This window comes from Haliaeetus leucocephalus, unplaced genomic scaffold (genome assembly GCF_000737465.1).
Source record: "Haliaeetus leucocephalus isolate CR32 unplaced genomic scaffold, Haliaeetus_leucocephalus-4.0 Scaffold616, whole genome shotgun sequence".
NCBI classification, from domain to species: Eukaryota; Metazoa; Chordata; class Aves; order Accipitriformes; family Accipitridae; genus Haliaeetus; species Haliaeetus leucocephalus.
In genome coordinates this window covers 6,751,116-6,764,293 of record NW_010973052.1, presented here as the reverse complement: position 1 = coordinate 6,764,293, position 13,178 = coordinate 6,751,116, and the positions used below count along the sequence as shown (strand labels likewise).

The window sequence follows — 13,178 nt, the reverse complement described above, 5'->3', positions numbered from 1 at the left end:
TTATTAGTGCTCACTTCCTTTGCACACAGCTTTTGGGAAATAATTCACAAAATGCTTTTCATTTTATAAAACAATGCATATTTGATGGCATGTATGGGATATAGCAGTTGATCTATCACATATGTTTCTAACAGGCTGTGGTTGAGATCATTGTTGGTACAGATAAAAGATGCTATGATAAGACAACTGAGCAAACAGGTATGCTGGCTGAATGGTTAGGGAATTAATTTGGAGAGACTCATGTTCACTTACTTGGTCTGCCACAGATGTCCCACATTACCTTGGGTTAGCTAAATTCAGTTCCCCACTGATGTGAGAATAACTCTATTTCTCAGTCTCAGAAATGTGCTCCAAAACTAAATGTGAAATATAATACGCCAACAAGATGCCCAAGGCTGCCCGATCGTTTCTCGAATGCATATCAGTGATTCAGAAACTGCCCTCCATAACTATTTGATAGGAAACACAGCAGAGCTCAAAATTGTTAGATTTAATGCAGCGAGCATGTTAGGACTCCAATAGCTTGAACTTCAATGCCTGAATGAATCTCATGAAAGAAAAGCAGAAGCTGAATGATACATGCCTTGAAAAACATATTATGTGCTGAATGCCTCCAAGAATTTGGAATACGAAATAATAAACCACAAGTATTTCTCCCAGTGACGTTGTTTTCTTTTCTTTTTTCCCAAGTCTTGATGTTCAAATTCAATAGTTGCTATATTTTGCCAGAATCTGGCAACCACAGCCAGGGATGATGTGTCTAACCACAATCTCACTGGACTGAAAAAGTAATCTGTGTCTCCACTTCAGGCTCAAGTTGGAGAAAATTCTAAACCCAAGTGTTGCATTCTAGATAATGAAGATATTTATTGCTCTACAAATTAAGAAACAAGTACCTTTACAACTTCTAGTATCTTTTTTTCTTCACCTCATATTTGTCAGGTGAATTACCAAACATGTATATAGATGTTCTCTCTGAAGAATGAGCTTTGAGATCTACTGTCTCATGTACTTGTATCTCAAGGCATGTCCTCTGTTTCCACCTAGATATTTTATTGGGGAAAAAAAATGTAAGGACTTTGGCCATTGCCCCAGGATTTCTGAAAGTCCAGAAGCTGGCTCAGAGCTACAGTCTTACATGCAAAGTTAATCTGCAAGCGGGCAGTATATCCAATGCCTCCAAAAGATAATCACCCTCTGTATATGTACAGAACTATATGTAAAGCAGATGCTGGATATCCAGAAGTCCCAGATATATGGCCTATCTCATCCAGAATGGAGATGAGGAATATCTGCAATGCATAAAGTAATATGCACCCAGACAGTCCCACCACCATGCACACCACAGATCTGGAAAATCTCACATACTAGAGGCTCCTCAGCCCAAGTGCCTCACCTCTCCTAACAGCATTTTTCTGCCTGGATAGGAAAAAGTAACATTGCCTCAAAGTTAAGGTTGAAGCTTCTTTTTAACATAAAGCATTTCCCATAGTATGAAATTACTACAAACCAGAAATTACTACAAGCCTGAAAGGGAAGAGGCTCACAGAACTTCAAGCAAATTTGGTCTGGGCCCCAAATCAGGGTTCATTGCAATCAGCTCAGAGTTTGAGAAAAATTTTGCAACACTAGGAAAATTAAAACCAGTGGTGAACTGACCAAGTGACTGTTTTATCAACAAGACTGAAGTTTATGCCTCCTACAAGCAGACTTGATACAGTACTACAGTTCACATGACACAGCACTACAGTTCAGAGATTATATTATGATGATACCAAGCAAAGACATTGAGAAAGACTTGAGAATGGTTTCAGCTGTCCATTGCTTCCTAGAAGATCTGTAATCACGTTCTCTGCTCTTCTTCCCTACTCCAACACTGTGGAACATTTAAGGTCCTGTGAGTTGCTTTATTTATTCTCTGACATAAAATAAAAAGTTAAAAGCATCCGCTTCACTGAATTTGCTGTTCCTCAGGAAATACTAATTGAAAACTTCTTGCTCTGTGTTACAAATTGCAGTGCAAATATTATGATTCTGTAAGTCAAATAAGATTAATATCCCTCTTTCCCTGCAGGAAATCTTAATAAATTCTGCAAGGGTTTCCAGCTTTGCAGGAAGTGAAACTGCTGGACTCTCACACACTTTTATATTTGGCTTCAGTGGGAAACTCATTTTGCAACTCCACCAAATACCAGTTACATTCCTACAAGCAAAGCAGTCCAGCTGCCAGTCAATAGGACATTTGACCTTGCAGAGAAACCTGAAAGGCACTTGTACAAAACAACAAGATCTGGTTACAGTTGCACTCTCACTGCCAAAGCCATTAAAGCTTATCTTTAAAATGCAATTAACTTTTAAAAAGTGGCCAACACCAAACCTTTTTTCCAGCAGCAGCCAGAGCCTTGCTGCAGCTTTCCAGCACCTTTGCATCACTTCTTTTCTATTTATATGAGAAATGACCTCATTATCTTATAACTTCAAATACAGTTAACATGTTAAATCCAAAACAATTACTTGCCTTTAGGGAGAGTGCCCAGTTTTAGCAAGCATCAGTCATGCATTCATTCTGGTTTCATAATCCCAGTTACCCTTGACCAGTGGACATTTGGAAGGTCACAATTCAAAGGCACTTTTGTAAGTTTTATTAAGCTACTACAAGAACTCTCCAGGGCAGCTTCAAGCTCTAAGATATCTCACTTAGTGTCCTTGTTTTTCCTCCAGCAGCTCTTGTGAAAAAGCCCAGCTCTTTCTTCTTGCCTGCATGCAAGAGGACAGCTTTTGGCATTGGAAAGGCATCACTGAGTTGGTTGCTCCAAAGGTCATAAGGAAAATGAATGAGCTTGGATAGATAACACTAAAAAGAGTATGAAAAAGTACTTTTGATATTTGGGACACACAACTATGGAAGCAGCTAGAGCCTTCATGTGATTCTCTATCACTAGAAATTGATGATATTGGAAAATTCCATTTTTGCTTTGAGATTTTGTCTTAAACAATTAATAAACACAATTTTTCACATATGCTTCCATTTTAATTACTATCTATTAACAGAGCAAGATGTGAAATTTCACACTATACTAGCTTTAATCTTATCCTTTTGTGGTTAAGTGATCTTACATCTTGAATGATGCCATTGCTTATTCCTAGATTCAAAAAAGGCTTGATGCAAAGTTGATTGAAATCAGCGGAAAGCCTTCCAATGGCTTAAACCTACGCTACCTCTTGGAAACCAAAAAGCAATGCTCAGGGAGACCTCTGTGCTGTTGCAAGGGTGGGTTTTTTCTTCCCCTCAACGTAAGCCAGTAAAAGCTGCTGGCATCAGCATACGGAGTGAAAGGCATGTCACACATGTCTCCTTCTAATAAATACTGCTGCACATCACAACCTGGGCAATTTACCAAACCTAAGAGGAATCTGTTGCATGTGTGCAATGAGAAACAAGTCCCAGTGGTACGTGCACTGAAAATCCTCCAAACTTGAGGGAAAAAAAATTCTTTTATTACCTTTGAGCAACAAAGTTTGTGTTTGAATGTGATTTACTTGACAAGCTTGTAAGACACCAATGTAAGCAAACTCACTAGTGAGTATAAAGTAGCAGACACTGCAGAACGCAAGCCATTCTGCATTACAATCAGCATTAACTTACGCTTCGTAAGTTTACACTTGGTAAGTTTTCTGTAGACGCACCTACTTGGAGCACGTGGTCACATTTATCATTGCTTTCCACCACTTTCACCCATCAAGCCCAGCTATCTACGAGGCACTGGGAGAAGAGAGAAATTTTCAATTCTTCCTCCCAACACCCTCATCACTTCAAATCCTTTGAGATCCTCTTGCACAAACTGCGTCTCTCACTCAGAAACCACCTGAACTGCTAAACTGTTCTAGTGCAAGTGTCTTTCATCCTCCTGCAACTGTTGCACAACTCTTTTCTCTTCCCTACAAGAGAGTCTGCTGGAATTCAGACTTTATGCACATTGCACTAGTGCAAATGGTTTGTTCCCCCAGCAGTTTTTTTTGTTTTTAAAGAGGGTCTGTTTAAAAAAAAAAATTCATATCAATGGGAGATACAATACGTTTTTAAATTATATCTAGTTTTTTCCATGGTATTCAGACTAGGCACTTCAGCAAGTAATTTTCGTTATTTGGCCCATTTTATGGCTAGATTTAGAAACCTTTATACAGTATTAGGGGAGAGAAGGGCCTTGTCCCTCCAATAGTTGTGATCAAGTGATCTGATTTACAGACACAGTTGTTTTATCCCAACAATTAGCTACAGACACAAATGGCAACATGAAGACATCTAATTCCCTGTGAGGTAGGAAATGCCTAACAAGGAGAGGTTTTGGGTGGGTTTTTTGTTGTTTTTTGTTTATTGGACCAACTGGTTGGGGATTAAAAAAAAAAAAAAAAAAGAGTTGCTAGAAGAAGGGCTATGAACATGAAAATCCCTGGGTTTACTTCCCCCCCCCCATCTACATCAGCTGGCCTAATAAAACATATTACCTCTCCCTCCAAGCCCTGCCCTGCTTATATGCTTAGACCATCCTGACAACAGAAACTCTTAATAATCTGGACACCTCCAAAAATGACAGGATTTGGCACATTCTCTCATTTGCAGATAATCACAGCTAAAATTACCTGCAGGTTTCACACCAAATTCTTCAAATAAAGATTAAACAGAGATTTAATAGTTTCCATAATGAATTTAACTGCTACGTGAAGTGACAAATCCATTAGCCAAGCCAAAGATTTAAAGCTCAAGATGTCTTGTCCAGGAGAACATAGTACTGCTGTATTTGAAACAACTAATTCCTTCCTATGTTGAGAAACACAGTAAATCCTTAACTACATGTTTTACGAGGCTGAACAGAGCTAATCCATATGGACATACTACAAAACAGACAACTTTATAAGCTAGACACACAGAAAAAAATTGCTCTGAGATGTGGAGCTAATCTTTTTCTATATACAATACAGATATTTACTGAAAATCTGTTTCAGTTCCATGGTTCCACATGTTGAAAAAGGATACATATGCAACAGAGAGCTGCAAAGTGAAGCAAAGCAGAAAATGTTGATACACAGAAAACTTTTGTGTTGGCGTTATTTTCTTTGTCAGAACCACAGTCTGCTCAGTTATGTCTGAGTTTGGTGTTTGGCAGCTGCAGAACTATAAAAAGCTTTGCCATTTAAAACATTTTTAAAAGAAAGATATTGTATTAGGCTGACAATACATAAGTCATTTATCAAAATGTCATGTTGTTTGGGGATACAGATAGCAAGTGTCACCCCTGGGCCTCAAAGAGGAGGTTAAAAATTAAAAACATGCTCATCATCTCTACTAGAGCACATTATAAGCTGAAAGTAGTCAAGTTTGCTGTTGTGCTAAGCCTTCTATTGAAACAGAGGGAATTACAGCACAGTGTTTATTCTCCCCCAAGCATCAAGGCCTGTCTGACCTGCTAGCAACAGCTCTAAAGCTAAGTCTGTCCCAAAAGAATTTATTTGGGCGAAAGCTACAATAGGGTCTTCAAGGTTTGGTAGCAGGTCTGATTAAGTCCGTGAGAAAAAGACAGAAAAGTAAGTAATAGTCAGAGGAAAAGCAAGAGACAAAGTAAAAACTTTGGGTTTTTTCAGCCTGACTTGTCTCCTAGGTTTTGCCAATGTAAGAATATTTCTGGATCCATAACCCCAAGGATAATTAAAATAACCATTTGCCTCTTCACTCCCTTGGTAAAAAAAAAAACAAAACAAAACCAAACCACACAAAACCCCCAAAACCAAACCAAAAACCAAACAAGCAACAAAACAGGACAATCTATACTCCTGCATGGCATTTAATCAGAGACAGGTACAAGGCAAGGCTTCTCCCATGCAGGGCAGCATCCAGCTTTCAGCTACAGCAGGCACGTGCATTGGCAGCTCCAGCATCAAACTCCAGGCCCTAACTCTGCAAGGGGCTTGGTGTTAGAAATGCCTGAGTGCTGAGTGCTGTCTGCACAGGTGCACGTGCTGGCAGTGGTACTCTTTGAAATGAAGAATGAATAAAACACTGAAACCACAGGAGAGCTGCCAAAAGCAGATGTTTACACAGTACCTCCCATCACCCAGGCAAGTTGTGGAGGCAGGAAGGTAAATCAGCATCACTTATAGCAAGTCAAAGAAAGAAAACTATCCCAAAGCCCTGGAGGAGCCTAAATACTATAAACAATCATAACTTCCCCCTTCAGCAAGGGGTATCAGTAGAATGCAGTTATTCGTTAAAGACCTACCTTTCCTTTCTCAGGTCTGAATGAATGCCAGCAACAGCAGCTAGAGTGTTCTTCTGGAGGTTGCTGCTATAGAAGCTAAAGAGGAATTCAATTTACATTCTCTTTATTCAAAATCAAGTCAAATGGAGTTTGCTCTAGGTCCAGGTTTTTTTAGCAATTGCCAGATCTGACCCACCAAACCAAAAAATTCAGGGGTCAAACTCTGCCACGCAGCACTACAAAGCTGCCAGATCCATCTCTAGTAGGTACCTTACTGCATGGCAAATCCATCTGAAATCAAAACCAAGCCACAAATAATTGCTCTTCACTTCATCTTGTGAATTAGCACTGCCTTTCAGCAGCTTCAGCTAAATCATCACTAATTCTGACGAGTACTAATGACTCATCTCAACATACAGCAGCACACAGTTTCTAACATCAACGACATTATATGTCATGCTACTTAAGTGGGCAAGGCTTGAAGCCTGCTGAGGTCAGTGGAATGAAGACTGCAGGACCAGCCCCACATATAATATGCTCAGCCTTCCCACCAACATCTACAGTGCTGCCAAAGTAATCAACTGGTTGTTTGCCACACTTTTCACTACATGCAACGAACAGGAATGCTGAACAAGCTGTAACATTCAGCCCTTAGATCCATTCTAACTGCAACAATATCAGTTTTCATACTACTTATCAAACAGTTTGTGTTACTTAAGTGCAATTCTTATTCAGATGTCAGAAAACTTAGTCCACTCTATGAAACAAGAGCTACATTCAGCCTTGGCTCTGCCCCACCAAAACACGCCTGGTGTAAGGATTAAGGTTTCTCTAAAAGAAAGGGGATGATAAAAAAAAAGCAACACAGGCAGCTGCCAAACTGATAAATTTCCACAACTTAAAGGCAATTTTAAAGGTATTTTTATAACATAAACTGCTCAGAAAACAGAAACAAGCATTTTGGTCCAAACACAATTTGGTTTTATTAACATCTTATAGTGACCGCAAACAAACTCAGCACTTACAAAAGCTGCCCAACCAATCTTCCAAGACCTCTCAACACATTTACAAGGGCTAAAGGCAAAACAAGGACCAATGTATTACAGGGTTAGTACAACACAGAGGCAGGGTCCACATCAGCACCCCTCTTGCCTTGGCAGCAAAAGACTTCCTCCGCACTTCCAAGCTTTTCCACAAGAGCTTTACTCTCAACGCATTAGAGGCATCCCGAACGGGAGAGTGACAGTGTTGGCAAGAGATTACGCAGAGGGACAGAAAGGCAGATGGCCTCCTGGTTTGGCTATAATAAGGGAGAGGAACTGGAATCCAAGCTGGGGAAGCAAAGGGACTTTCACAGGCTGCTGCTAATACCAGAAGCAGCAACAGATTTAGCTTGGGCTTAGTTTGCCGACCATGCCATAATGACAAGTTTTTTGGTACCAAAACATTAGGAAATGCCATTGTCAAAAGATACTTTGGACTCAAAAAAAGATATGCTTGACATTAACACCAAACAAACAAAAATGAAACTCCACGTGCCAGGATGAAGGCAAAACAAAGCTAACTGAGCAATCATATTTCCAGAACACCACCACATTTGCAAAAATACTGGGCCAAAGCTCATTTCCTCAGAGTTTGCTTTCACTGAAGTCAATGGCAATACACCTAGGCTTGACTGATGAAATAAAGAACAAGTAAAAACATGAAAACAGCCTCTCTGCTCTGGACACCATTGAAGACTCATCACACGGCACAGTGCTCCAGCTCACTTGTGTTTCAACTCTAGAAGAGTTAGAGCACAATTTGATAAAGAGCTCTCTCTCAGCTATAGTTTGGCTTGGGTCTGAAGGGGCCCACATGCTGCAGGGTTTGCCCATGAAAGCGTCTTGTCCGATATCCCTAGAAACAAGAGAGTCCTATCAGGTCAGTTCATCTGCACAAGCATGCTGTCTCCAGCAGCAGCCATAAACCTTGAGAGTAAATAACACAGGTAAATAGGATACTCTTCCCCTATACACTCCCATCCTTTCACCATTTTCAGTGTGGGGATTTTCTAAGCCAGGTGTGGTTTTAGTGTATTTAGTAAGCCTCAGTGTTTTTGTTTTTTTTTTTAATGAACTTGTTCAGTCTAAAACTTGTCCCCTAAAACTTGCTCAAATAGCTATGGGCTCCTGGAAAATAAGAGGCGAACCTCCAAACCGTGCCCACCTCATTCTCTTACTTTGCAAAACATAAACAGATGGTAAATGCTGGGAGTCACACAGCCACTTAAAGCCCTGGGCGGACCTCAGTAGTTATATGTCTATCCAGACTTAAAGCTAGCCAACCAGAAACTCCAGTTGTAAGAATATAACCTTGTGGATTTAGAGAGGATATTTAGCAATTTGAAAACAGAATCCTGCCTTGATTTGATGTTGCCAACTGCCATTTCAGACACACTGTTCTCATGCCCATTACTAATTTTGTTTCAATGCAATCATTTTACAAATCCAGCTAATTTTAGGCCTGTTTCAGTGCAGTTGCTGAGTACAGCCATGTGCAAGACTATCATTTTTTTCCTCAGCTACAGTGGCAAATTACTGAAACTATGTTCAAAGAACCCTCAGCTCAATTCTGACCCCCACAAAGCTGAAGGACTAACAAACTTTCAGCATTTTAATGATGTGTACAGCAGTACATTTCAAAAACGCTGCAGAAACCTACAGCAATTCTTCAAAGTTTCATTCTTACAGATCCAGACTGGTATTTTTGTTTTGTTGAGGTTTTTTTTGGTAATTCATTATGACACATTCCATGAAAAGCAATGGAGAGCATACATGCACATCAGAAGAGTACAGGGCATTATCCAGATGTACACAGAAGACCCCAAATTCTGACCCCTGCACTGCACCTTGCAGAAAAGTTTAGTGTATTATCTTGACCCTTCAAATACGGCAATATCCTGCCACTCTGAAAACAAACTGTGACCTCCAGTTCTGCATCTGTTTGTGATGGCAGACCTCCAAGGAGGCATGATTTATCTCAAAATTAGGACTTCCAGCAAAATGCATGAAGTGCCATCAACCTTCCAATTGAAAAGTGCAGTCAGATGTCACAAACAAAATTACAGTTGATTTTGGACAAGACAAGATTTTTGAGTCCCTACAGGTGTGTGGTCAAACTTGGAATTGCCCAGCTCAGTCCATGTTTGTAAAAACACAGAGAAGACACGTGAATTTCACTGAGTCCCTGGAAGAACTGGGGAATCATGAACAGCACATCTGAGATGAGCAGAATTGCACAAATCTTCAGAACTGACAGCGTCAGAGAGAGGACACAACATGGCCGTGACCACACCAAACACAAGGCAACTTTGATAAATAAGGTAGTGGGTGAGAGATGCCCCATCTTTTCTCCCAGGATCCGAGTGCTGAATTAGCTTTTCACAAGGCTGAGGCCCCACAGTAGAACAGACTTGTCTCTCAGCAAGTCCAGCACTACTGCTGCCCTGTCAGCAAGTCACTTACTTACACATGGCCAAAGCTTCTAACAAATCCTCCTGGAATTGAGCTTGCACTTGGATCGCCACAGAATGGTCTCACCATGGTTATCTGACATTGTTAAAATATTTAGGCTCTCCAATTTTGCAGCATTCAAAGGCAGGAGAAGAACTACTTCATGAGGTGCTTCATGAAAAAAATGCAACAAGCTCTTCTTCATCCTCCTATTACTTCCGAGACTGTTCTGTCAACTGAGAACAACTGCTATTGCCTTTTAAGACCGCAAGTACCCTTCAGAAGAATGCTGACACTTCCCAAGTCCTGCCCTTGGATCAGACTTGGGCTGTAATACTTCACAACAGAAGGAAGAACAGTATTTTAATAGTACAGAAACATGCAGCGCACTTAAAGTCTCATCAGCATACATGAAGTGTAACTCGTTCCATCTTCAAAGTTCCTCCTACTGTCCAAGGATTTAACCTACAAGATTTCCTTGCACGTGACTTCCCCAATGTCACACAGAAAGCCTGAGACATAATCAAACCCAGTCTCAGAGATGGAAAGCAGTCTTGCCTTAACTGCAAGACAGCTTTTTCCTCTAAATTTTCCCCAAAATGCCTAGTCAAGCAAGCTCTTAAACATGATGCATAGATTGGCCAAATAATTTAAGGACCGGAGATAACTCATTTACAAACCATGCCTAATACAGTGTTGGCACCCTTGATCAATATTTAGGAATTCCATTTCTTCACATCAGGAAAAACAGCCAACTTCACATAGTTAACAATGAGCAAAGGAAAGAAACAACTGCAAATTTCTTACATCCATGACCGGTTTTTCTATTTATTTTTTTCTTCTCAGGCAGATTTGGAAAACAGAGGAGCTTCTCAGAGGACAGCCTGCTTTTACTGATATTTAGGGTATTACAGAGGACCTTGCAGCAGTGACTTCCAAGTCTGCTTCTTCTTCAAAGCACCTTCAACCTAGTAAGCAAGCAAAGACTTGGATCAATAACCTCAGACCATAAAACTGTCTGTGATTCTGCTGGAGGAACATAGTCTTCTTCATTGGATAAACACCACACACTTCATAGCTTTAGACTGAGACTTTAAACTTCAGCCAAAAGCTGTAAAACAGTCAGGGCATTGAATAAAGCAGCAGAACACTTGCTGCCCAAAGCCTCACTTCTGAAAAACTTCTTCAGATGTTCTTGGAGAGATGTAAGGACTATCCCCTGCAAAGCAGCCTTCAGTCAGATGAAAGCTTTAAAGTAAGTGCCACTGCAGAAAAACAGCAATGACCCCATGCCTGCATTTAGCTACCAAAGGGATAAACAGTAATTGCTATGCAATGAGTACAACAGCTGAAAACCTACCGAGATCCCTAATTTTGACCTACTCCACTGCAGCATAGCAGACCAAAGGGCCATCAGTCATACGTTGACAAAATATGTACTGGCTGAAATATCCCATTTCAGTTGAACACAGTTAATTCCTTAGATACTACAACGAACTGTTAAGAGCAACAGAGAAATAGAAGCCTGTTTAGAAAAGTCTGAAAGAGGACCTGAGCGTTTACTAACAACAAGTTGCTAGTTACCTAGGTACATGAACAGGCAGTCCTTATCTCTTACCATAGAAGTTAGCCATTTCTGTCCTCCTGTTCTGTAGATGACTACATCAACGAATGTAAGGTCTGTACTGACAGAGGAACATAACAACATAAACAGCAAACATCCATGCTGGAGACCCGCTGGGAGATTTCTCATGGCCAATTAAACATGGCACATTAGAATATATTTTACCTCTAACAAAAGCAGTTTCTTTCCCTTCTCTCAACATGGACCAAAATTCCATTTAGACTTAAAGAAAAATTCTTTATTTCAGTGGAAGGGGGGAAAACACTTTAGAAAAGCCTCAATTCTGAAAATTATCAAATGGGACATTCAAAGTCTACTTCTGCGGCAGCCAGATCAATTTAAAACACATGACAGATTCAACTGTTTGTGTGTTGTTATTGCATTACACTGAGCAAAGGTCAAAGTATTAATTTTTCAGTTCAAATTGACATATGTAAGACTACTAGAACCATGAGCTATGTCGCTCTTTGTAACTATCATCGAACACCCAAGAGAACAAGCCAGATGCTGAAGAAAACCCCATCAAAACCACTTAATGCTGACAAATTACTGTTGCTTATGAGATAGCTGGAAATTTCTCTTCAGTCTTACAGACACGCACTGTATATAATGATTCAAACCAGACTGCTTACAAAATTGTTGCATATTCAGTAACATCCTGTGTCATCGCGTGCCTTGGTCCTTAGGGGTGCACCTTTATGGATGTTGAAACGGCACCAGGAGATGCAGCCCAGCGTACAGCATAATACACAAAGTAAAAGTTGTCATCCAAAGAGTCTCCAGTCCAGAAGAAGTCACAGGAGGCTCGTGTACTGGATAACTACATACCAAGCAAATGATAAAAAGGCGCAGCCCCATCAACTACCAATACCATGTTTAATACCTGCTTATTTTTAAGGTAATTAACATATTTATAGTTACTGCTGGCAATATTAATGGAAGAAACTGGAACCCAACGTTCTTGAATCTGACACACTTGATCCCCAAAATTTGCATCCAGATTATTTTTCTTCCCCCTTTAAGGTATGGAAAGGGATGGAAAAGTAGTGTGGGGCTAAATTACAGGGTCTCATTTTACACACCTCACAGAGTTGCTGAAAACCTTTCTCCTAAAGCTTTTTTTGCTTGTAATTAATATTGAGGTTTCTGCAGTATTGAGAACGAATACATCTTCATCCCAGCAAAACATGCCGCTTTGGTAGCGGAACACACATTGCTACGGACGCGCGACGAAAGGAAGCTTTACCGCAGGAACAGCCACGCGTGCTTCTTCCAACACGACGGTGGGAGCCATCGGTTCCGCTGCTACACGCTTCGCACGACGTGCGTCAGAACACCCCAGGTATTTTCGTGATCTCAGGCAAACGGCTTCAGGTCCCGGCCAAAGCCGCTCCTGCCCTATGCAGGCTCTTCCACCACCGCCGAGCCGCAGCGGGCCAAGGGAAGCCGGACGACGGTCTCCGAAGGAGGCCACCGATGACCGAACCAGCAGGCGAAGGCCCATCAAACCGGCCCCTCGCTCCCTCCCCAGCCCCGCTCCCCTCAGCGCTTCACCCCCTTTCGGAGCGGGGCTGCACGCTGGGGCAAACCGGGACACCTGCGACCCACGCCAAGCGCCGTCGCCCACCTCCCGGCCGCCCCCGAGCCCCTCTCCCCTCCCTCTCACCCAGGCCGCTGGAAAACAAACCCCTCCCGGCGGCACCCACCTTGTTGAGGTGGGGGTTCCTGGTGATGTCGTAGCCCCGCTTTTTGACGGCCAGGGCCCCGCCGCGGGTGGCCGGGCCGCCTCCCGCCTGGCAGCCGCGG

At 41.5% G+C, this 13,178-nt stretch overlaps 1 protein-coding gene across 1 annotated transcript in view; it reads right to left on the bottom strand.

Annotated features, from left to right (window-relative positions):
* The window catches only part of ME3 (malic enzyme 3, NADP(+)-dependent, mitochondrial), a 127,804-nt gene extending 114,684 nt beyond the window's left edge, over positions 1-13,120 (bottom strand). The window contains exon 1 of the mRNA XM_010578255.1: positions 13,079-13,120. The gene's annotated coding sequence lies outside the window, so the exon portion shown is untranslated. The remainder of the gene's footprint in view (positions 1-13,078) is intronic.
* Between the last annotated feature and the right edge of the window lie 58 nt (positions 13,121-13,178).